General features: G+C 41.0%; 2 long non-coding RNA genes across 3 annotated transcripts; one reads left to right on the top strand and one right to left on the bottom strand.

Moving 5' to 3' along the window:
- Positions 1-194: 194 nt before the first annotated feature.
- Positions 195-23093, top strand: LOC113954493. Its single transcript, XR_003530231.1, has 3 exons — positions 195-782; positions 13568-13753; positions 22667-23093. It is a non-coding gene; the product is annotated as an uncharacterized LOC113954493 (long non-coding RNA).
- On the bottom strand, positions 16509-25884 carry LOC113954492. 2 transcript variants are annotated; one of them, XR_003530230.1, is made up of 4 exons: positions 25843-25884; positions 25288-25381; positions 22340-22417; positions 16509-17333 (listed from the first exon to the last, which is right to left on the bottom strand). It is a non-coding gene; the product is annotated as an uncharacterized LOC113954492 (long non-coding RNA). The 2 variants fall into 2 exon arrangements; XR_003530229.1 differs by lacking the exon at positions 25843-25884 and having other exon boundaries at positions 25288-25816.
- Positions 25885-25913: the final 29 nt, after the last annotated feature.

The raw sequence follows: 25913 nt of genomic DNA, 5'->3' as shown, positions 1-25913 counted from the left end.
TGATAAGCTTTGCAGCTGTCCTGGAGGGATGTGCACTTAACTGCTTTGTAGAGGGTGCTGAGATACTAAATACCTGATGCAGTTCTGTCTTCCCTTCAGGTCCACATTCTGCATCAGCAAGAGACAAATTGGATCCCAACAGATTTCCTCCTTTTATACTTCAGCTAAAGGAAAACAGCTTTTTATGTGGCTCCCTGCAGCGTGAGCAGATCGGTAAATGGTGTGGGATGGGGAGGAAGGTGAGAACAGCAAGGAAAGCCACAGGGTAAATGTGTGCTCCTGGCTAAGTTTGCAAAGCCAATTGCTATTTGTCTTTAGAGATAACAGCTCAGACAACGAGCAGCACTGTGGGCAGGTAGGATAACTTAGACAACTAGAAGAAGCAGGAAATTACTCTCTGAATGATAAAATATTTTCCAGGTGGAGGCAGAGAAGACTTGGGGTTATCAGCCAGTATGTAATCTAGATTGGTAGAACAAATAGCTGGAGACCCAAAGACATGGGCAGAACAACAGCAGATGAGAAATACCGAAATCCAATGAGCAACATCAGAGGGGCTTGTGAAGATTTCAAACATCTGTGGTCTGAAAAACCCAGCTGGAACATTTAGAGAAAAAAATTTCTCTGACAAACTTCATAATATGATTTTTTTTTTCCTTTGGAAATATTGTAACCACCTTTTCTCCTCCCAGACAGCTCCCTGCTTAAGGCAGGAAGAAGGAACATCAGAAGAGCATCGTGCTGAGTGTGAGAGGAGTGAAGCTTGTCTTTACCTCTGAAAGGTACAGCACCTCGAGCTGATGAGAACAAAGTCCGCTGAGTGATTACACTGAGGACTGTGATTAGGTGGGGGGAGAAAAAAGGAAAGGAGGAAAAGTAATGCAAAAGTGAAACTGTGTTCTGTGCTCTGTGTGCCCAGAGGTGCAGGGGGAATTTACCTCCATGTAGTACAGCCTGGAGAATATAAAAAGCAGCTGTAAAGCTGAGCTTTGACTTCTGGGGCTTCCTGACTTGTCAGCCATCAAAAACTTTGGCTTCCCTTTGACTCAAAGTCTTTTACATTTACTTACCTTAGAGTTGTGTTTCTTATTATGACACACGATTTAGGGGCAATAAACATGGGGCAGGAAGAGTTATTAGGAGAGAACTAACAACAGGCAGATGTGCTGACTGTTATGAAAAAATTGGGTCCTGTTTTAGAATTCTTAGTTGTTCTTAGCAGTCTGTCAATGTCTGAACAGCTCAAATGAAAGTGAGCCAGGGTTACAGGACTAGTTTTACAGACATTTTGTTTTTGCTACATCCCAAGGAAGTTTTCCTGTTGCACTAGCTGTGAAAGTTGATTTGTGGAGGGTGGAGAAAAAAACAGTTTGTTGTGTAGCCTTGTTAAATGAACGACAGGTATTTAGTAGCTGAAACAGCAGATCAGCACCAACCTATTTCTGTATTTTTAACATTTTAAAATGTTTATTTGAAACAGCGTCCTAATAGTTAGAGACCCTTATTCTGATATACAGTTAGCTTTACTTGTAAGATGATATTTAGGTGGCAGATAAAAGGTGAGATCTTACCAAACATTCCTCTCAAACAGAAACTGCCTGGGACTGGCTGCTCCCTGTGAGTCAGCCTCTACACCATTGACAGTGCTACACTGACAATGACTCAGTTGTACAGACTAGCAGTCAAATCATATTTAGAGGAAAAAAATATTCAAGGTAAATTGCTTCAATTTAGTTGCTTTTCTTCACCTGTGTGCTCTTCAAATCTACGAGGAGGGGGGAGAAGTCTTTTAAATTGAAGTTGTTATTCTGCAGCTGACAAAAGGAAAGGAAGGAACCACACCAGTACCCAGTCAGACGGAGGTTGTCATTCCTTCCCTTCATCATTACTGACTTTTTCTGGGTCAGATCAGAGCTTTGCTGCTTTGCTTTCAGATGTTTTCCCTCTGTAACCCCATAGATTGCTATGGTACGTGTTGGGCATCTGTGGTAGAAAGTTTAAAGCTGCTTTTCCCCGCTGCAGTTTTGCCCTGCTCCCCACCTTTTCCTCTTCCGATAAATGGTGTTCCATACAGAGTTGCTTTGGTTTCCCTCCTGAGAAGCTCTCAGAGTTGCCTCCCTCCTTGCACACTCTGCAGTGTCAGCCTGGGAGTCACTTGGCTGTAGGGCTGCCTGGGGGGGGTCTCTCCAGCAGCAGCTCCTTTGCCTCATTTATGATTCCCTGCTTAGCCACAAAGGGGAGTTTCAGTCTGATTGGTTGATCCGTCTGTTCTAGGCAATTCCTTGTTCCCAGTCAGGCGGGAAATTGTGCTGCTGGCCAGCGTTGCCAAATGGTGCTCTCAGACAGCTACTGCTCCCTGCCCCAGGAGCAGAGGGGTGACAGATAAAACTGTGGGTGTGTCTGATCTGACTCTGGATTTTCTCAGGGACCTTTACCATTGCCTGGGTGATATAAATGCCCTAAAAAGCTGAAAGTGGTGCTCTGAGACCTCACTTTTCGTGGGTGGGCTTCCCAGGTGGTATGGGGCTGGCACACGGCCGTGTCAGCCCTCTTCCCCAAGGCCACTGCCGGGGAAAGCAGCCAGGCTGTGATGTCCTGGAAATGCTCTCTTCTGTCCCAAGCTGCTGAGAGAAGCCTTCTGTTCTTTCCTTTATTTTGCAGGATTCTCAGGGATGAATACAACTCAGTCTCTGGGAGTACTGCAAGCGCTTAAGTTATTCTGGGCCATGCCTGTGCCTGTTCCTGGCTGTGCACAGAGCTTGCAGGAGTTAACTGCAACTTAAAAAAAACACTTTGAGGAGCCAGAATTTTCTCTGCTTTGTCACTGGTTTTTTCAATTAATTTCTGAACATCTGTGAGATAACCTTGAGAGAGGTTTAAAGGAATAAAGAGGTTCTTGACAAACTGCTCTTAGGTGAAATAAAAAAGTACATTTTCTCTGAGATGAGAAGCATCTCCAGGAGATGCTTTTCTTACCCTTAAACAACGGGCTTCATTGTCAGTGGGAAGGTAGTTTACATAAATTGTTGTGTTTATCTTTCAGCAATTATTACTGTAACTGCGTTGTATCAGTGATGAATTTTTTGAGGTAGGGAGTCATACAGTAAGACAGCAGCTCAGTAAATAGAATAAAAAGAATTAGCACAGAAGGTGAAACTATAAAACAATAGAGAGAGAAATGCTAATAATGCAATGTTGGTTTAGTTCTGGAGGAGCTGAAGTCTCACTGCTGTTGACTTATAATGTACAAAACAAAACCTTAATTTAAATTCCAAATTCCCTATCCAATTATGCATAGCAGGGTGGATTTGAATGTGTATTTTCCTGGGTATCAGATGTGTCTGATTTTTTTAGAAGTAGAATATAATAGATAATGATAGTTGTCAGTATTCAGTTATCCTTTGTTTATGCATATGTATAGCACCCTGATGCTTCTTCTGGAAGCCTGCAGAGAGCTGCTGCTGTTTCTGCCTAAAAGCCCATGGTATGGATGGGGACAGCATAGAGGTGAAAACTAGTCGGTGTTTTTGTTAAGGATTCGGACAAAGAACTGGAGAATGGCCTGTTTAAATCCTCAGAGGACACTAAGTGGAGTGGGAATATTGTGGAGAACAAAAAGCTCAGGACTTGAAATGATCTTGTCAAACTGGAAGTGTAATCTGAAAAGCATAAAAATTCATCAAGGGGTACAAATGTGAAGCACAGAGCTCAGGAATAGTGACAGCATGGAGAGAGCTGGCTCAGGAAAGGTACAGGAAAGGATGGCAGTCCCAGGGGAAGACTGGCAAAAGAAAAATCCTATTGGGGGATGTGCATGAGATCTGTAGCCTGCGTGGGAGATGAGTGAGTTGTTCAGCATTATTAGGGCTTGTCCTAGAGGATCAGGTACGAAATCCCAGACCATCTGGGTACCAAAATCCAAGAATGCTGTGCACCAATTGAGGACTGTGTAGAGAGGAAAAGAGAGTTGTTGAAAGTGTGAAAACATGACCTCGATGTTCTTTGGCCTGAAGAGAGGATTGAGAGGATCCATCCTTTGAACCTGGTTACAGGCCTTTGCAGTGTGGAAGAGAATGGCTTGTTCTGCCTGCCTGCTGTTGGTAAAGCAAGAAAGAATGGCCTTGAACTGAGGAAAATGCAGAGGACTTTCCTAAGGTAAAGATACGGAAATGTGGGCAAGGATTGCAAAGACTGAAATCTGTCAGGCTCTGAAGTCTTTAAGATCAGGCTGCAGAAATACATGTCAAGAATAATGTGCACAGCTGGTGGTGCCACAGGGCACAGAAAAGTAATCCTTCAGTGGTGCAGAGGAGCACAAGGAGACTGAGTGTAGGTAGCTAACCTGCAGAATGTCTCTTGACATAGATTGGTCTTCCTAGAATCACATATACACATCCCTGGCCCCCTCCCCAAAATCTGCCATTTTCTCCACCTCCTTGCATTTGGCAGCTTGACCTTAACAAACAAGGAATCTAGAATGGCTGAATTGCTTGTGATGTCAGCAACCACAGATCTCAAATAGCTTGTCTCATTTATCCCACCAACCAAAATAAAATGCAGACAGTGAGTTATTAGAAACCAGGTTTCTGAGCTGCTAACTGGGGAAGTAGAAAACTAACCAGACAAGCTGTGGTGGAGTTTGTATTCTGCCTACTCTGTGCTGGGGTGTGCTTGCCAATTTGTTTCAGGCATGAAGGCTGTGTGCTCCCAGGGAGCTGAAGCTCCCTTAAATCAAGTGTAGTGGCTACTACTGGTTTAGAATTCTTATGCCTTTCAAAAAATGCTGGCTATTGCCTCTATACCTGCCTCCATATTAGGTAAGCTGGATTTACTGTTTTATTAGGTGAGTACCTCTTGAAAGGTCCTTTCTGGCAGAAGATGAATATTTGCTGGAATAAATGAAGGCTGTGCTTTCCATTTAATGGATAAAGTGTCTGGTTCTTCAGGATTTTGGTATTAGAGATTTTTTTTTGTTACATTTTTATACAAGCTGAACAGTATTTCTGATTTGTCAGTGAAGACTCTGACTCTTTAAGGTGTCTGTAAGAGCTGTCTATCAGATTATATATTTAAAATTTATTATGAAATAGCTAAGTGGCTATAAAATGCATAAAAATGATTGCTGGACAAGCTATTCACTGAAATACTTCAATGAGTTGCTAATGTTTCACTCTGATGATGTATTTGGTTGTGGTAAAGAAGATACAGTATCTTTCATATTTCAATAGTTACCTGCATTGTAAATTCATAAAAGTGCAAAGAAACAGGATTTTAAAAGCAGAACCAAGACATTATGTGCTTCAGAGCTCCCTGGGAAGGATATGGGAAATTCAGGCTGCAGTTGGTCCAAAGATAAGGATGCTAGGTTCTGTAATTACTAGTGAGGAGTAGACCACATCAAAATAACTTGGTTTTTAATCCTAAATTCGTTTGGACCAGGAATTGTCTAAAGTTAAAAACAAATGGTTTGGAGTAAGTGAGGAGTTCAGCTATCCAGGGATAGGAAAAGAATTCACTTTGGCTTTCTTTTGCAGGTCGGTGGAAGAATTCTCCAAGTTTTTGATTTGCCAAACCCTTCTCAATTGCACTAAAGTAAAACCTTAATGTTGAAATACCTGATGGAATAATTTGTCAGAATCTGAACTGAATCTCCACATGGAAGGGCTCCTTCCATGTCCATTATTGTGCTTTTGACTTACCTTGTCCAGTCCTGTTTCCTCAGACTTGCATGAAATCCCTTCATTCTTCTGGGAATGCCATCTTTCCGGGCAGTGCATGGGATGTTCTTCTCAAACAAGGCCAGGGAGTCATTTCAAATAAGGACCTGTGTTTGTCAGCAGTTATTCTTCTGGGTACATTTTTTTAGGTGGGACACTGAATGGATTTCTAATTTCCCCTAGAAAAGGATTTAGAACAAGTTTGGTTATAACTTTTAAAAAATGTTGGGATTTTAAACGTTAAAAAAACCTGAATGACCATTACCTCCCGCCCCAGTTGGAATTAGAAATTCATTGACTTTTCATGTTTTCCTGGAAAACCTCTTGATCTTCTCAATGGGTTTGTGCTGCCAGTTCTTACACTTTCAGTCTGATCACTGTATCTTCTTCCAATACATTCCAAATCTTGCTGCCAGTTGCCCAGTTTGAATTTTCCCAGTTCTCCCTTCTTGTCTTCAGGTACCACACAGCATTTCAGCTTCTCATGCAGGTGGGAAGGGCTGAAAAAGATGACAAGAAGAAATTGTAGTCCTTTCTTTGAGTCCCCAGCCCTTCATCCCTTCTCCTCAGGTGCAAGCTCTGCACACCCAGGTGCAGATCCCTGAGCTCCCTGTTTCATTAGGGAACAGCAAAGCATCAGGTTCTCAGTAACCTGTGGTGGGTAAAGACTATTTTGGAGAAGTCACATCCTCCTACTCCCTGAGGAAGAAAGTATTATACCAGGTTTTTCTCTGGTTCTACTATAGTTTTAACCCACCCATTTTTCTAGCCACAGTAATGAAGTAGAAATAGCTATGGTGCAACAACAGTACAAATGTGACTGTCACTGCTGAATTATGACAAATGTAGCAATGACCTCTTTGATAATTAATCAGCAAGAGCTAAAATAAGGCATTTCTGTAGCTTTTATAGTCATGGAAAACATACTTTCTCCTATAATTGCTATTCTAATCTGTACTCTTAGTCCTACTCATTGTTTTATTGATTCATTATTAAAAAAACCCAGCTAAACCAACGGTAGCCTGTCACTAAAAATAGACTGTTTAAGCACCACTGCTATTTACAGGAAGTTCTCAGTATCTTGTTTCGCCCTTTTTCTCTTTTTTTAAATGAATCATTTTTTTTACCTTCTGAGAGTATCAGGAGTCATAACTAAGCCATGACATGGCACAATTAAAGTTTCCTCCCCCCTGATTTTTGCTTTTAAATATTGTTCTAGAACAAAAATATTGGAAGAATTTGGTTTGGTACTTATTTCAGGAGAAGCTTTTTCCATGAAAGAAGGGACACCTTCTTTTCTTGATAGTAAATTCATCTACAGACTGAAGTAAATCCCTTTCCTGCCTGATCACTGGTTAAGAAATGAAATTACCATCTTAGCTAATTATTGGTCAAGTTTGATTTCATGTAAAGGAAAAATTAAAGATCTGTTTCATGAAACAAAAATGCTTGTAAGCCTTAGATTTTAATTGAACGAATTTGATTTTGATTTTGAATGATTTTGATTAAATCTCTTAGTCAGAAGGCTTTTGAAAATGGGTGACCACTGGCCAAATAGCTTGAAATTTGCCTTTCTTCCGTGTTAGACTGAAAAAGGGACAAAACCTGCTCTTGGCATTTCTTTTCATTACCTCGTAGAAGGCAACAACAACAGGAGGTTGTTTGGAGGGTTATCCCTGTTCCTCTGAGCAGCAGGAACAGTGCAAAACAATGAGGGATGGGGCCAGAAGGGGACTAGCACTGGCTGATTTAACATAAGTAAAAGACATCCAAGACTCTGAAGAAAGTAAAATTTAAGTAAAAACCTCTTTGAAGTTAGCAAAAGAAACTGTGGTATATTTTTATTCTTCTCCTGTCTTCTGCACTCCTATTCCCCTGAAATGTCAAAAGCTTGAGAATCTAATTAAATAACTCTCTCAGTATAACTTTTCAATCAGGTAACATAAATCCTGTGAGAGCTAGAGAAGCCCAGCTGACAACAAATGAGCTAATCATTCATTTAACAGTCCTCTAACCTACACAGAGATGTAATATCAAATCTTGAAGCACAGGATGAAGAACAGCGAGTGTCAACACCTTCTACAATATTTTGCTGTGTATTGGTCACAGTTGTGCTCTTTGCATCACAATTTTGGAGTCAAGCTCTGAAAAACACAGAACTTGTTTTAAATTTGTTTCGAGACTGCAAGGCTTTTATGCTGTTGGGGTTACTGAGAAACACTAAAATATGCTTACGAGGGCATCTTCAGTTGTATTTGTGTGTTTATGTATTTACTGAAGAGAAGGTGTGCCTTGTAGAGTAGCAAGCACATTTTAAATTGCTTTTTGAGGCATTTTGGCTTACCTTCAATTCCTTCTCGTGCCTTTTGGATGGAATTATTTATTAGCCTTGACAGTTGCATCTGTGGCACTATATAGATGTTACTGAGAACACGAAGCAAATGAACAAAGCTGTCCCGTTGAGATAAAGCCACACAAATCAATTAGGGTTTTGTTGCCAGCAGTGCTGGAGAGGGAAAGCCCCACTTGAATACACTCACTTGGCAACTAGGAAAACTGTTACCTGGAAATGGTGTGATGATAATTGCTGATTTGCACACTGGTACTGCCTGAAGAATTAAATAGCAAAGGGCTGGAGGAGGGAGGGGGTTGATAGCTGTGCCTTTTCTCCTCAAGAGCATTCATGTCACAGATTGTTATTAACAGGTCCCCGCTAGTGAGTTTTTTATTTAGATTTAATATTAAGCAAAACACCTGTGCACAAGCCCCAGGAGGCACTTTGGCAGTAATTAGATTTGCAATTGCTGCCCAGCAGTGCAGAGACAAATGTACCAATAAATAAACTCAGACAGCCAGCACCAGTGAAAACACTGATGTAGCCCAGCGGATGAAAACAGAAGAATTTTACCCAAGCCTTGAATTTCCAGAGCTGTCCAGTAATGGGCACCCAGCCTTTTGGGAGCAGTCTGGCCAGAGGCTGGTGTGGTACGTGTAGTTGTACTCTTTGCTGAAGCCAAGCAACTAATTGGCATCACATGGTGTGACTGTCACTCTCTATCAACCTGTGGAAAGGTTTTTGAGGCCTGTGAACTAGTTCTGCTTTACAAACAGCACATTCTTTTAAAAAGAGTAGAGGGCGAGTTTCTTTGCACAGACTGCAAAGACAGAGCAGTTTCTGGAATCACAGAAGTGTGAATATTTAACATTTTCTTGCTATAAAGAAAAATAAAGATCATCAGCAGGAAAGAAACATCATTGACTTTCTTGAAAATAATTATATGAGGAAATTCATTCTACTAAAAACCAGAAAAAAAGTACTTTCAAGTGAAATATAATGCATATTTGGACAGTTGTTTCTCTGTTAGTTTTCCCAAGACTTCAGTGGAATCCCTAGTCTATATGCAAGCAGAGTATATAAATCATACGTAGGTTATAACTGGAGTATGGGTGGTGGTTCTGTTTTAAAGTATGGAAAGTTTAAAAATATATAAACCATTTTTTTACAGTGTAAGACATCTTTGAGATGTTTTCTTTAAGGCAAAGACTTTGTACTCTGACCATAAATGAGGGAGCAGAGGAAGTGTGGTAACTGCATGTGTTCATGGCTGAAGGCAAATCTGAGGTAACTGAATTTCCTCAGCCCTCAGTAGGGGAAAAGAAGATAATTTGGGTGACCTTGCAGCTGCTGAAGGCTGGGAGTGAGTACACTAAATGAGCCTGTGCTCATTTAGAAGCAAGAGCAAGGAAGGAAATTTAAAGAGCAGGTTGCTAGGGAATCATGTCTCCCGGATAGGGCACAGGAAGAGGCGGCGGCTCTGACGGTGACACTTGTAAACTGGTGTGCAGAGGAACACCGGGAAACTGCATCGTGCTGTGGATCAGGCAGGGCATGAGACAAATCCTCCTTTGTGATGGGCTCAGCCGTTAACAAAGTGGTTGCAACTTAGTTCGGGAAAATAGGAAATGATACCTTGAGGGACTAGTGAATTCTTGTGACGCCCCCGAGGAATGATGCAGAAGAGTCATGAGGTAATGGTGGTTAAAGTGATAAATATTAAATCCTATATTAGTTTAATTTCAATGGGAACTGGCACAAAACCTGCACTTTTTAAACAAAGTATCACCTGGTCATGAAGTAAATAAGTATCAAGTTCCGTGACCGCTACTTTAGCAAGGGTGTATTTAAAGCTTCTCTTGTTTTGGGAACAGTAGTACTGGTTTCAATACAGTGTTTATGCTCCTGTTTTACTTGCAAATTCTAATGGTTTCCGAGAAAATTGGAAACAGAAAATTGCTATAGAGTGCAGATGCAAAAGGAAACTGGAATCTGTGATTTGAGTCAAGCTCTTATGTTCAGCAATTTAAAATTGTGATTACCTCTGGTAATTGGAGCTGCTTTCCCTGCCTGCTTTTCTCTTCAGTCGCTGTGGGTCTGTATTAAGATAAACCCCTGTGATGGCTTTCCTGTCATGGCTGGGAATGCTTCGTTCCTCAGCTGTGAGTGGCACAGAATCCATTTTCCTGCCTTTCTCTGGCACAGTGGGGCTGAACTTAGCTGGAGATGGGACACGAGACTCCTGTGGGGGTGGCAAAAAGGATCCTTTTTCCAGTCTTTGCCTGACGTTTTTGCTTCCATGTATCTGCTCAGCTTTGAGCATCATCTTTGAGTTGGAAGTGAATTTGCCTCACAGGGATCTGACAGATCTCCACTTTTCTCTGAAGCCTGGGGAGCAGTTTTCCTACTGGAACTGTCAGGGCTTATGTCACTCGATCATTTCCTTGCTACTACTGCCACCTCAGGAATAACTATTATGTTCCCTGTCTGGGAGACAGATGCCTCCTGATAGCTACTGCACTTTAGACTAAATTCTCTGAGCTTTGTGTAGGGGAGTCAGAGAGAAACTAAAGGAGAGTTGAATCTTTTCCCTTTGATTTTTGAGAAGATACAACTGGAATAGAAAAGTGGAGCAGAAAAAAGTTGAAAAAACACCCAAACAACCAAACCACAGAAACAACAAACTTTTTTCCAAAGGCAGCTTGTGTCCTTATGTTGAACCCTAAATAGCAGGTGGGCTGCATTGAACAGCCAGTCAATAAGATATAATTCTAAGCTCTAAGTGGTGGCATCCCTGGAGGTATTTAGAGGATGGGTAGGTGTGGCACCTAGGGACGTGGTTTAGTGGTGAGCTTGGTGGTGCTGTTTTAGTGGTTGGACTTGACTTCAAGGGTCTTTGCTGAGGATGAAAATGCCATTCAACACCTTGAAACTAATTTTAAAGTGGTATCTGACCAGATAGGAGCCTGTCTTTGAGGGAATCTTGGACTTTCTCCAATATTTTTTTTTCCCACAATTGCTGTCAAGAGACAAAGCAGGGATGTGTTATAATCTGTGTGGAAGCACTGTGTTTTTTGGAAACTTGTAGCTGGAAGCAAGAGTAGGGGTGAATCCCTGCCTTACTGATTAGACAAGATGGACTGAAGTCTAAAGAAGAAATACGCTCAAAGGACTGAAGTGATTAGTAGGGAAGGGCTGAATCTCAGAATTATCATGTTTTAGAAATCTCCAGATCCACATGACTTTTTATTTTGTATTTTGTGTATCAGATATTTGTGGTAGATGCCTCTAAGTCATGTCTACAAAAGCGACAATGGGTTCAAGAGAAGGTGACATCTGGGTAATGAAGGCTTTCTCAGCTGGAAAAGGAATGTCTTCCCCAGGCAGTGTTGCTGCCTGGATCCTGGTGCTGTTGTGCAGTCCCTGAGCCAAGGAAGTCCTGGGTTGTATCAAACAGGGCAAAGCAAAAGCATTGATGCATTTTTCTCTTAAGAACTGAAAGGGTAGAATGTTTTCACAGCTTACTGCCAATCAGTTTTTCTCAATCCTTCGTGGAAGAAAATAACACCTGCTCCTGCAGATTAAGCAGCTGTCGAATGCCAAGATAATCCCTTGGTGTGCCTATCGGAGGGGAATCACTCCGTTACACAGGCTGCTCTGAATGTGGGTGACAGCACAAAGCTGCTGCTGCCAGGGGGTTGTTTGGAGACAGACTTTTGTAGTAATGCTCAGTAATGAGAAACTTTGCAAAAATCTAGGAGTTTTTCCAGCAATTTAAAGTATTTCTTAATGCTTTATTGGTGACTTCAAGTATGCTGAGGTGGCTGTAATTGTAAGGCAAGATAGCCTTATTACTTTGTCTCTTATTTTAAGAAAGAGACACTAGATTGTCATGGGAATATATTCTTGTAACAGATCAGAAAGGATTGTGCCTTCTTGTGGCTGAAATTTTGAGAAATATCTGATGAAGACTCCCATTAAAAGAGTCTGTCAGCAGGTACAAATCTCAGGCAGAAATAAAAGCAGTAGTTCTTCAACTCAGCAGTAAGGAAGACGGCACCTGGTTCAAAATTAATGAAGCTCAGTGTTAAATGAAAAGCATTTTTCAGGGGAAAAGAGTGTTTCCTGAAAGCGATGAGCTTGCTGAAGAGGTGAGAATCACTCCAGGAGTCAGCAGTTCCCAGTTTGTCACAGTTCTGTGGCAGCAAACAGTGTTTGATCTGCTGTCCTCTCCCCCGCGTTCACTGACCTGGAGTATTAAAACACAAGCAGTGCCCTGTCCGTGTACAGGATGGGAAATAAATGCTGTCACAAGCGTGGATGGACACAGTTCCACCTGGGAACAGCTGTCACTAGCTGGTGTCCCAGAGGGCAGGTAACAGAGCTCAGCAGCCTTTCTATACCACCATGAGTTAGCTCAGGGTGATCTCACCAACAGCTTCGAGAGGGCTCTGTAACCTCTGTAACCTCTGTAACTGTGCAGAGTTGCAGAAGGACATGAATCAGACAGGGAGTTACTTGGAGCCATTCTAGAGAAACACTTCTGAGAAGTGAACCTGACTTTATAGGAAGTCCTGTGCCATGTCAGGTCTAGGAAAAACCCTGCTTGCCAATGCAAGTATTAGTGTGTTGTTAGAGAGGTGTTTCTTTTGGGGATAAATCTGAAAGATAAATGACTTAACTCCAGCCTAATAGTTCAGAACTTATTTGACTCAGTGAACTGGGGGGAAATTAGAAACTCTGACTGTGGTTATGCAAACATGATGCTGAGAGGGTTGTTGTTTACAGCAGAGTTATTAAGCAGACCAAAAGCAGGGACTGCCCTTCCCTGGTTAATAATTTAAACACAGCCTCTTGTATCTCTTCTGTTGCCATACATTATATATGTTTACCTATAACCACTTTCAAGGGGAATAAGTTAAGATAATATGTGAGGGCACTGTGGAAAAGAAATCTTCCAAGGGAGAACAGGATAGGAATTAGAAGTAGTTCTATCAGCCAGTTGCTATTGGGATCATACAAGTAAGTGCTCTTTTCTGGGGAAATAATTTCAACTAAAAACAAACCGAGCAATGCCTGCAAAAATCACTATTATTGATTTATTTTTGTCAGCTGTTTTCCAAAGTTTGAAAAGTTGGAGGAAGAAGGAATATTGCCTCAAGGATTTGACTATTACTGGGACTCTCGAGATTGGTGACATCTCCTGTGCCTGTGTGATGCCCGTAGGGTGTTGCCAAACTCTTGCTGTTTTCATTAAGTTGCTGCTGGTGGTAAAGTGGGAGTAATTATCTCTAGAGACAAACGTTATGTCTGTTCTATAATTTATTCTGAGCTGCCTTTTCTTGATTAAAATAATAATTTGAAGTTTAAAAGGAAAGTTATCAAAGGAATAAAAAGATTTCACACGTGAAAAGCAAGTTTTTCCAGTTTCCTGTTAGAAATGGCATCTGCACCTATACAAGTGTTGAGGTTGACAAAAGCACAGAAGCTCTTGTCCTTTTTTCTCATTTCCCAGCGTGTCTGAAGCATTGCTGATCATAACTGCCAGACTCCCTGAATTCCTGTTGAATTTACTGCCAGCCATAGATGATCAAAAAGCCTGGCCATCTCCATCCCTTCTGCTTTGTTAGAATCCTCATTGTTGGGACCTGGCAGTGCCCATCTATCCATTGGTCACCTCCAGTTGCATTACTGGATCTCGGTAGGAAAATGGTACCTGTTGTCCCCCTGGTACCAGCAATTATTGCCTATTATTGCCAAATCTTTCTGACACATCAGATGCAAATGCTGTGAGGTTGTTTTTAAGCTTGAGTGCCTGTCAAGGCTCCTTGTCTCTCCAGATCCCCCAATTACAGGATGGTAACTTAGAGTTTTGAGAAGCATTGGAAACTTGTGCATCGTTATTCTGGGATAACAAACAAGATGACTGAATTAACTTTGCTAATTTAGGGAAAAGCTGCTACCACAGCTCCTTGAAACAAACCCTATTCTTTAGGCTGAAGAAATTCTTTTTTGGCATGAAGAAATCAGTGAAAAGTCTCAGTTACATAATCTTGGTTGACCAAGTAAAATCCCAGTTTGGCACATAGTTACATGGGTTTGCTAAAAGAAATCTAGAGAATTATTTTCCAAGGGCAGGCCGGGTGTATAAGGTTAGTACAAGAAAAAAATAAAGCTCATTTTGTCCTCCTACCATTTATTTTCAAGGGTTTGTTTGGTGGTGGGGTTTTTTTGAATCAGACATGAATATAATTTGAGTTAAGTTACTAAGTATGTATTTATTTGGTATGATGAAAATTGTATTGCCACAAAACTCAGTTTTATCGGTAAAGGATAGTATTTGGGGTTACCACATGAGAGACTTCAAAATTTAAAGCTATTTACTGTAGTCCCAGTCTAAGCAGTTTAATAAGATCTAACAGATGAATGGTGGGAAGGAATTTCCTTTAGCTTGATGTACAACATGGGCCTGTTTTCAAGGGCCAATTATCTTGTTTCACGACAGAGAGAACAACCCAACAGCTCTTGTTGCAACTTTGAGTTTAGGCCCAGCCAAAAGAATTCATTGAAAACATTCTAAGCATAAAATATTACAATTTTTTTAAAGCATATATATAAATTCAGCACTTGGAAAAGGAGTGTGAGGAATGGATCTATCTAAAAGGGATATCAAGCAATTCCCACATGGCACTAACTGGAGCAGGTTTTTGACATGTTTTTACTACGCTCAGCCTGTGACAGCATTGAGGACTCTCTGTCTTTCAGAGGTATTTGCCTAGTCTATCATAACAATATTACAGTTTTAATTATCTTGTAATTTAAGCTCTTAGGAGCTCATTCAAGGTTCAGGCACCTTTTCCTCTGGTGGCCCCTGCCCTGTGCCAGCCCTCGTGACAGGGAAGGCTCAGCCTGCGCTCTGGGAACAACCTGAGGGAGGTCTGGGAAAGGGCAGTGGAACAGTAATTGCTCTTCAGCTACTTATTTATGCCAGATTCCCAAAGGACTACTGTTCTGGAAAATGTTGAGGGCTTTTTCATTCCCAGAGGGTTGAGAGCTGCGCTGTGGTTGCAAGAGAGTAAAACTTTTGGGATTTAAGAGACAGGAAGAAAGGGCAGAAAGGGATGCCCAGCCAAGGCAGCGCTGCTGTCTGACAGGCTGTTTATTTATGCTGCGTACCTCAGCTAAATGAGTCACACTTTAAATAAGAACACAACAGAGCTGACAAATGACACATGCGAGGTTCTCTTCAGACCTATTTTTCCTGCAAATAGCTAAAAAAACAGTGGCTAAGAGAGAAAGCGAGCTCTTTGCAGGCTCACAAAGAACACTTGAGAAGACCAGCAGGTAGTTTAAGCTGGGAAACTAGTGTGGGGCAGGGGCAGGTGAAACAGGGAACACTTTCTCCTGGAACATTTCTTAGATACCTGGTTGCCCGGGGTGTTTCAGGCTTTCAGCTTGTCTCTAACAATGTTTCCACTGAACCATATTAAAATGGAAAAGAGTTCCAGTTCAGGGCTCTGTGAGATCTTTAGAGATGGCAAGAAAAAAAATTATATTATTTATAACCTCTGTAGTGCCCTTCTGTAGGAGTTCGTGGTTAATTTCTGGAGTTAGCAGAGTTTTATAAAGGTAAGGAAAGATGGATATGCCCCTCTCAAATGAATCTCAAAATCTGACAGATGGTTCTTTGAAGGTCTCTAATTTTATCAAATATTAAATGCCAAGTGTCTGATTGCCATGGTACTTATTTTGCCTCTGAATGAGAAAAAAAATAATAAAATCTTTTGGAAAATGCATTTTTTGTTTTTGCACGGACATGATAAGAAAATGTCCTCAATGATACTTTTGGGAAAGGCAAAAAGATAAGGATAAATAATGAGGACTGGTATAAACGAGTATGATTTAAAGCAAGGGGCAAAGAACCAAGTTTTCATAACTGAATTTACTTGGCTTTAGCATTCATATTTAATTGGCTTGCAGGGAACAGCTGACCTGCACTGAATGATAACTGCTATGGTAAACTGATTTGCAGGGAAGTCAAGTCTCCAGAATCAATTCAGTACAGTTCACTTTGACAGCTATCAAAAAACTTCATTACCAATTCCTTAGCTGTGACTTTCCTCATCCAGTGGTTTTCATTCTTTACAATGCTGGGGCTTAATAAGAAATTCTCAAAGTTCTTAGTTATGTTTAAAAAATGTAATTATTCCAAATGTAATTTTAGGTAGAAAACGTATTCAGGCAAAACTATTTAAGTTGCGGTTATTTTCTTTTTCAAAAGCAATAACTTAAAAAATCTTTTTCAGTTGTGCACTGAAATAGCTTGGCTGTCATTAACTTGAGGATATGGAAGACAGAGTAATCAGAAAACGACACTTTCATCCTAAACACAGGCAAAGTTCAGCTGTGTCATATAAAATCAGTGATAACTGAGAAAGGTACTTCCATGTGCAGTGACCCTTTCCTGCTCCCTCTCTCCTCTGTCCCATGTTCCTCCACCCCTCCGTGTCCCACCAGTTGTCAATGACAAGACATGATGTTTACTAATGACCATCTCTATTTTCTGATCTGGGTCAAGTTTGTACTTTTTGTTGCTGTGGCATTTAATATTTTGACACAATGGACTTAACAGTAACCTAGAACACTAAACACTGTTTGTCTCTCAGAACCGTGAGTATAATTTGAAAAGCTGGAGGAAGAAGGAATATTGCCTCAAGGATTTGACTATTACTGCATTTAATTAGACCATTGTCAGCTTGAAAATAGAAAGTATAACCAGGTAAATTTGTGGGTTGCTGGTTTGGTTTTTTTTTTAAGAAACAACCATGTTCACCAGCTTCTGCCACTCAGTGTTATTCTCTTAGACTTCTGTTCTCATTCTCTGTATCATTCGTTCCCAAGCTGAGGGGTTTTGCACACGAGGAAAAACTCTGTACCATTAATCATCCTTCTCTGTGTCTTCTCCAGTTTGGCTTGATTGGTTTCAAACTGAGAGGAGTTAGAAGTGCTCCTCGTGTTCAACACATTGGCAAAGGCTGAGGCATTGGTGTGACCAAACTGTTCCAATTCAGTTGGAGAAGGATGATGATCTTCAGGCTTGGTTGAAGAAACGTTCATTTACCCAATAAAGGGCTGGAACCATGCATGGAGCCATGGTCAAAACCCTCCTTGGAAAAGAGCAGAGTTCTCTGCCACTGAGTCCTTAATAGGCTGAATATTTTTGGAATTTTTCTTTCCACATAAAATGATCTAGAAGTTCATGGTGAGCAGTATAACAGTAGCTGTAAAATATGAAGTGGCAAAGGTTTGATTCATGGCTCTATTTTTCTTACCTCTGTTATATTCAGGAGAAAACTCCTTAGATTTATTTCATGGTGTTCACTTTGTAAACCACTCACATTCTTACAAAACAAAGACCACAGTGTCTCTGAATACATTACTGTATTGGGAAAAATGAATGGTGCCAAAAATGCCTATTGATGCTGACACTGTTTGAAGATCAGATTGTTCCATTGCACTTCAGGTAATTTAAGAATCCCAGAATTTCTTACACAATTTAATGCTTTTTCTCACTTCCTTGACCTCTTTTATCCTTGAATTACACTGAGGAAGTTACTGCTTCTGCAAATAACACTTGTCTTACTGACAGTGTAGGTAACTATAAAAGCTTCCTGTAGCTTTTATATTCCTGTTTTATATTGCTGTAATACCACCTCAATGCATAAAATTGTCCAAAATTCTGGTCTCTGGTGATTGCATCTACTTATGGGAGCTTTTTGTTGTTTCAGCCTTAGGCTGAAATTCTGTTACTAACAATGAAAATCCTGCATTTCTTTTTCTAGTTGATCATGGCACTTGGTCATTCAGTAATTTAATAATATTTTTAATTCTTTTGGAACTAGATTCACTTTTAACCTGTTATTCAAAAGCAAGGTATAACCTAGTGTTGAGGTGGTACTTGAAGGGGCAAATAAACAGTGAGAGTGAGATTCCACCTCTTCCCACTCCTTTCTCCTCAGTCTCACTCTTGCCAAAGCTTTTGTCAGCCCACTGACTATCTCATTCATCTGCTGTGAGTCTGTGTGACAAATTGTACCTATTCCTATTGTTGACATTCTGTGACGTTCCATGACACTTGATTCATGGAGATACATTTACTGGAAGTAAATGTCCCAGAGTGATCATCACCATCATCATCATCTTTAGCCAAGTTGAACACAGCTCCCAAACCCTGAAAAGCACAGAATTCGATTGTTTCTGTATCCTGTTGATGCTGGCATTTTTAATATTCATTCAGTTAAATGTCCTAAACCAATTTATTTGTCAGGATTAAACCTCTTGCTGCTCAGCACATGATGCCACCCTTCCTAGCTGATGCTGTGCAAAACATCGAAAAGGAAGAAGGATGATTTAATATTCTGATTGAAAGGAAGGAATTATTCAGAGCAAGGCTGATCTAATTCAGAATAATAAGGGTTATGTGGAAATAATCACCCCTAACTAAATCATGGTGCAATAGCAACTTAGCAGGGTCACCAGTCGCAACACACTTAAAAAGCACACAAGTTTATAGCTAAGGAGCCTGATTATCATTCATGAGCCCCACATTGCCCATGATGGGCCATATTAAAGGGCCTGGGATTTATCCCTCCTGGAATACTGTGTGGATTGTGTGAAGTAGAGTGGTGCACAGGGTATTTCATGGACTGGGTATTTTTTCTCCTATCTGAAGTATTATGATTATCTGTAAATTAGAAAACTGCTGCCAATCAGACCAGAACATGCTTGGACGTAATAAAACCTTCTGGAGTTGGGAGGGATCAATCCAGCTGCTGCTCAAATCATGGTGAAGCAGCAAACTCCCAGATCCAAACAGGCAAGATTAGCCATTTCCTGGGATTTTTCTAAGTGGTGGTGTACACTGCCTTTCACTGCGACTGGGATTTGTTGAGTCGTCAGGTGGTTTTCGAAAATCTTCCAGGGAAGTGTGATTGTTTTAATTACCTTCTCAGAGAAGGTGCAGATTAATCACAGTAGAAAGACTCTTAGATGGAAAAAAGTCTGAGAGTCTGATTTCATCAAAAAGCATAAGAAATATTTTATCTCTCTGTGGGCAGCCTTCATCTCCCTCTATCTGTGGGTTTGCCCTGAAAGGTCTTTTGTGGAAGGGGATTATTTAACTAATACTTTTATGTTCATCTTCCCTGGTTATTTCTGTTGCAGTCTCTCTCTCCCAAGGTTTCTTATTCCATTCATCAGCCTTTTCCCCCAAGTAATTTCTCACCAACCCTCTTTTGCATCTCAGGTGGTCATTTTTTTTCCTTTGTAAATCCTTTGCAACTTGTCAAGGGATTTTTAAAGGGTTGCAAATACTGGTTTTATCTAGAAAAAAATGCTTACATGGAAGTGAACATGGCATCTTCTGTTTAACTGTTACTGGTAGCATTTTGTCCAACAGGAGGTATGATTTTTAAAAGTTTTAACAGTTTATAGAAATTTCTCTCTCAGAAACAATTTAGGGTCATCTGTGTAACTGAATACCTGACATATAGGACTGCAGCATTATATTCTTTGGAGAAGATCTTTCTCTGAGGTGCATTTGAAATGTGAAAATGAGAGGCTGAAATTTTGTCACATAGTCATTACAGGTCAAACTAGCTTAAATCTCTACTTGACAGCGTGAAATTAATGATTATAAATAGAAACATTTCAAATGATTGTATGCATTTCAGTGTGATAATCTTCATATCACAGTACTTTAGTAATAATACACCAAATCATGACTGTAACTTATATTTAACATGCTAGTGACAATTCTTAGAAGTGCTTTTTTCCAGAATGGTGCAGCTTCCCTTGTCAATCCCTGTAACACCATATGCATTTCCATGGCAAGACTTGGATCCAAACATTCCCTCAGTTTTAACTTGGCATCTAGAACTGAATCTGTTGTTTTGTGATAAGTTGTTCTTTATTTGAGAAGCAAAGGAGAGAAGACACTGTAGTACAGACATTTAATCCAATGTCTTGCAAATGACAAAGCTGAGCACTAGTACCAATAGAAAGAAAGAAAAGGAGAACTGGACTATCAGGAAATGAAATTACTTTGATATTTTATTTCTTGGGTGGAAGTGTGGAAATTTTTCTGTGTGCTCTTAGATGGAGAATTAATTCTGGTGCAAGTTAAAAAGAAGGCCAATAGCTAAAAGCTATACAAGGTAATAGGTCTTTTACAACTAGATAAGGCTTTGTGTGACAGTCAACCAAAGTCTTAAAAATTAGTACAAAAATGATAACCTAAAATGACAGAACAAACAAGAGGCATTCAAGTTTTCTAATATATTTGGGGCTAGACAGACAGCTGATAGGTTTTAGATGAAAGAAAACATTTACTACTGCAAACCTTTCACTGCAGGTGTTAAATGAGGTTTATAGGAGGTTTAGCACTGATTTTTGGATAGAAGTCATCCAGAAATGAGTGAAAGAAATTCAGATTACCTGAGGGCTACAGGGGGTGAGGATATTGGCATCATGGTGCTGTACCAACTCTCTCAATGCTCCGAGAGCACAAAGAGATTTGTGGCTGTTTGGTGAGGGCTTTTCAGCTGTTTCTTGACAAATGGGACTGGAGCAGGGTTCAGACTTGATATTAAATCAGAAGATGAGGAAATTCCATTTCACATCTGGGGAAACTGTGGCAGTTGATAACTGGTGGCAAAAAGTAACTGTTTTTTCTGTGTACGTGAATAAAAGAGAACAACAATTGGAATTGGAAAGGGAAAAGATTTAGTGCATTGAGGATGGATGAACTGCTTCTCAGTGCAAGCACAAGAAAGGAACTTAAAAAACTAATCAATATAGGGCTTAGTATTTTGGCATGTGTATGAAATGCTACTTGCACATGTGTACGTATCACTACTCAATTATTTTAATTAAACCCACTCTTAAAAAAACCCTAAACAAACAAACCCCCAAAAGTTAAACATGTTATGTAATTTTTTTTAAAGTTGTGGAGCTGCTGACCATTTTCTTTTTAACTTCATTTGGAAGAGAAGTGAGAATAGGGGAGGAAAGGAAGGAAAATAGAAAAAACAAGTCAATTTAGATTCTTCTCTTTGAGCATTCTTCTTGCTGCAGCCTCCTTTTGGTCCCACAATGTCACTGAACATTCCTGGATGACAAATGGCAGGAGGAGTCAAAATGTCTAAAAGATCCAGGACTAGTGAAATTGGGCTCTCCTGGCTGAAACAAAGAGTAGTTCCTGCATGTAATTCTCATTTAATTGCTGTATCAAATATGACTGACAAGCTGTATGGGGATGGAAGGTTTGTCTCCCTCACCCTGTACATTAATATCACTGACAGGTGTGGCTGGGTTATAAAACTCAGAGGGGATCACTAAATCTAGAGGTGTAGAGACATAAGGCTTCCTGAGAATAAAGATGATCAGCCAGTGGTGTTTATCATCAGTCACACAGTAGGAGACAAAACATTTTGGAGTTGGCCTGTGCAATTTATTTTCTGCTCAGCCTCTCCAACATACTTTGCAAGCGTGTGCAACTCTGTTTTAGATATCCATGCTTTTTTTTTTTTTCATAATTATTGGTATACACTGATAATTCCAAGTTTGAGCTGTATCCTTAGTTACCAACTAAGATTCTGGTCTGATTAGTGTCAAGTTTTCCCTTTCCCAAGATAATTTATGGTTTGTTTGTCTGAATGTATAAAAGTATGTAAATCTAAAGTTGAAGATTTAGCTCCAGTGCTCTCTCCAAACATATGTTCTCACCAATCAGCAAATGCTCTATCTAAATTTATGTTTCAGAAGCTGTCTTGGCAATTCTAACAGCCACTTTATTTCTGACTTAACCTAAAATTACCTAATGATGATGGTAAGCTGTTCCATTCCTTTGGAGAATGATCCTAAAAGCTGTGGTACTGATCTGGATTAGAGGTGAGTTCGTCCCCAACATATCTACCAGAGGATTCAAGGCTAGTAAGGTTTACTAATCATTAGCTGCCAGTGACTGTTTAAAAGCTTGGTGACATGGATCTGGATTGTCCTTTCCTAAGTATTTTCAAATGTCAAGGGAGTGAAAGAGGAGGAGGAAAGGCATTTTTTGTTAGTAGTTTTGTTATCTATTTCTTTTGCACGAACTAGACGATATCGGTTGAGATTTGGAAGGAAACAAAGTTTGGTTTAAAATTTCTGTTTGGGGATTATTATTTTTTCAGCATTCCAAATGTGTGCTGTTCACAGTTTTTACAAACTTCATGCTCAGTTGACAAACCTTATGCAGCACTGTGTGTGCACATTCCTTGTTGTTGGCCTTTTTTTCCACAGCTGTCACACATGGATCTTTTTGCTCCTAGAAGGGAAACAGTGCAATTACAGCTTCTTTCCTCTCTGTAAGAGAGAAGGTTACAGACTGACTAACAGTATTTTTCAGTCTGCAGAAAACTCACTGTCCCTTTTGAATGAGGAGAAGGTGTCACACAAATGACTCATCTAGGCAAAAAAAATTAACATGTGGTAGCATGAAGAAATGAGTGGTTTTGGCAGAGTGCAATCTGGTACAACAAGTATTTCACCTCTTTTCATGTTTATCAATTTGTAGATTTGTGACCAAGAAATATACAATTTCTTTGAAGTCAAAGTAGTGTTACTGGTAAAGCCAAGACTTGATCTGTGTCAAACTGTAAAGGTTTTTCACTGGGATTCTAATGCAGAGGTAAAATATTTCTAGCCACTTAATTAGTAGGAGGCTTCATTTTTTTTTTTCAGTTAAGAATAATGAAAAATGCATTGTTTCTGTATAGTCAGTTACTTGTTAGAATACTTTGAGGTTTTTTCGAACTGCTTTATATTTGTGAATGCATCAGTTTCACAAACAATAATCAAAGGAACAGAAAAATGCCTTGTAGTTTATTATTGTCTATAAGGGTATGTACAGGCAGGTCATTTCACTGATGAGTTGAATGAGCGTGGGGAAAGTCAGAGCAACCCCACGTGGCCTTGCTTTGTGGGCTGCAGGAAGCAGCAGGAGCTGGAGTAGCCCTGGGGTGCAGGATAAGACAGAACACAAGTTGCTGCCCTGAAAAGTAAACAACACTTTTCACTACCTATCAATTATTGGTAGCCCAGGGAAGCAGAGGAGTCATTTCAGTATTTTCAGCAGGTTTTAGATGAGGTCACCTTTTGTAACTCAACCCTTTTTACTGCAAATATGATTTCATTCAGGTCAAGGAGCTGGGAAATAGAGTTACTAGTGATTTGACCTATAACTTTTATGATGTCCATGCTCTTATTGTTTCAGCTAAGAGAATGGATAATGCTCATAGGAAATGGAAGTTTCTGTAAATCCTACCTTTATCTTCTCCATGTGGGTAAATATTAACAGGAAAATCTTTTTTTTGCACACAAAACCCCAGCTAAATCTGCAGCAGATGTAATGGCCAACTTCCATAGCCTACAGCCTCAAGATTTATTTATATTCCGTAAATTAACTGTTCAGACGTTGTTCATTTTTAATGCTGTTTGATTACTTGTGATGAGCAGCCATGATAATAAAATAAGGATATATGAAAAAACAAATGTCCACGTTATCCATAAACCCAGACTATTTGCAGCATTTAGGTGAGAGCTTATTCCCATTTATTTGTTCCTGAAACACTTGGATGCTTTCTGCAATGAATAACACAATGCTGCAGTCCTGGGTGACAGACTGGCCTCCAGGTTTGGCCCTTTATTTATAAGAGAAATTAAATCTGCTGGAATGCATCTGGCTTGTTTGTTAATAGAAGAGCTGCTAAACAAGGTTTTGGGGGAAGAGGGAAAGGGAAAAGAAAAAGAGGTATAGGAAAGGATGTGTGAACACACCACATGAAGGTGGCTTTAGGCTGTACCTGCTGTAGTCAATGTAGGGAAGGTGCTGGCAAAATTGGAACTTGAAGTCTATCTTTGATATGGAACATAGGCTCAGCAGGATCATTATAGGACTAAAAGACCGAGCTTTCTTAGCCAACAGGGCAGACCTAAGAGAATGTGAAAGGGGCTGTCTGAATGTCAGGAACTAAGTCAGTTTGATGAGCACTTGCCTTCCAGAACAAGCTTAGAAAGCCTGTCAGAGAGGGAGCCCGATCACATTGTTCTCAAGTGGAAAACACATGGCAGTACTGCACCAAAGAAAGGTGACAGGGCCCTTTCACCATGGGCTAATGAAGAGAATCTGTGCCATGGAGCTAAACCTTAAAGGAGGATTGTCAGCATTTGGAGGACTGATCTGTGCAGGTTGGAATACACACATAGCAGTGCAGGCACTGGAATTTCTCTCCAGTGATTTCCACTTAACAGAAATATTTTTTTTCAAAGATGACACAAAAAAGCTTTGCTCTTGCTGAGCGTGTTCATTTTGCTGAGAATGACTTGGTGGTGAACTCTTATCTCCCCAGTTTTCTTCGGCAACCTTGAAACCTTGTAAATACCTTATAAATAGACAGCTTCTGCTAGATTTTTCATCCTTTTCTATATTTTCTTGGTACAGGTCAAGACATACCTAGGGCAGGGAGCATCCTTCTGTACAAAATCTAATTTTGCAGCATTTTCCCTGGTGATGTTTTTTCCTTATGGAACACGTACCTCTGTGGGAGTGGTAAGTGTTGTCAGAACAGTTTTCCATGTTATTATTGCCTTCTCTGGATTCTTTTTGATAATTCACTATGTGACTGATCAGTTGTTGCTATTAAATGTATTATCATACAGTACAAAGGGGATATATCTGCGTCAGAAAGCCGTAGTGGGCAATTTAATCAGATTGGAAGACAAATTAATGCATATTTTCAACTTGATCCCTCTGTTAGACCTTAACTGTCATTATTATCCACATTTAAGCTGCGGTGGCATTATCTTGACTCCTGTTGCAGCCAGTTTGCTGAGTGCATCTCAGTAGCCTAAATAACCTTACGTAAGTAGCCTAGACAGGTTGTGTGGGGTGGGGTTCTGTCCCATCTCCTCTGGCAAGAGTGGTTGTCCTGCTGGCAAAGGGATCTTGAGGACCCTCCTGGGATCTCAGTGAGCTCAGCGGCCAAAGGCCGGAAAATTACTTTTCTATTTGAGCTTTGGCTCGTCATCGTGCGAGGACCTGCAGCGGCTTTGCCACAAAGGGAGCTGGAAGGGCAGGTAAAATCCCTGCGCTGCCTCTTTTGGGCTGGGCACGGACCAGCGAGCACGTGTACCTACAGAACAACCTCCTTCATTTCCCTCTCAGCCTGATCGAAACGTGAGACGAGACGTCGGGTCGGGAGTTTTAGCTCCCGCCTCGGGCTTTTCGAGCCTGCGATGGGGAGACACCTGTGAGGGACAGCGCTGTGAGGGAAGAGCTGTCAGAGGGGAGCGGCACCGAGAGGGCAGCGCTGTGACGGGCAGCGATGTGAGGGGATCCCCGCCCTGTGAGGGGCTGCGCTGTGAGGGAATAGCTGTGAGGGGCAGTTCTGTGAGGAGGTCCCAGCCCTGTGAAGGAACAGCTATGAGGGGCTGCCCTGTGAGGGGGTCTCAGCCCTGTGAGGGGGTCCCTGCCCTGTGAGAAGGGTCCCAGCACCGTGAGGGAACAGTTTGAGGGGGTCCCAGCCCCATGAGGGAACAGTTTGAGGGGGTCTCAGCACTGTGAGAGGAGACCCAGCCCCGTGAGGGAACAGTTTGAGGGGATCTCAGCACTGTGAGAGGAGACCCAGCCCCGTGAGGGAGCGGTTTGAGGGGGTCCCAGCTCTGTGAGGGGGTCCCCGCGCGCCCCCTCACGCTCGGAGCCGCCTCGCGCCCGTCCCCGCTTCAGGGCGGCGGGGCCGGGGCAGGCGCGCGCTCGGCGCTGA

The sequence above is a fragment of the Corapipo altera genome, unplaced genomic scaffold, assembly GCF_003945725.1.
Source record: "Corapipo altera isolate COAL_440 unplaced genomic scaffold, ASM394572v1 255, whole genome shotgun sequence".
Lineage (NCBI taxonomy): Eukaryota > Metazoa > Chordata > Aves > Passeriformes > Pipridae > Corapipo > Corapipo altera.
The sequence above is the reverse complement of the archived record's forward strand: the minus strand, read 5'-3'. Positions and strand labels throughout refer to the sequence as shown.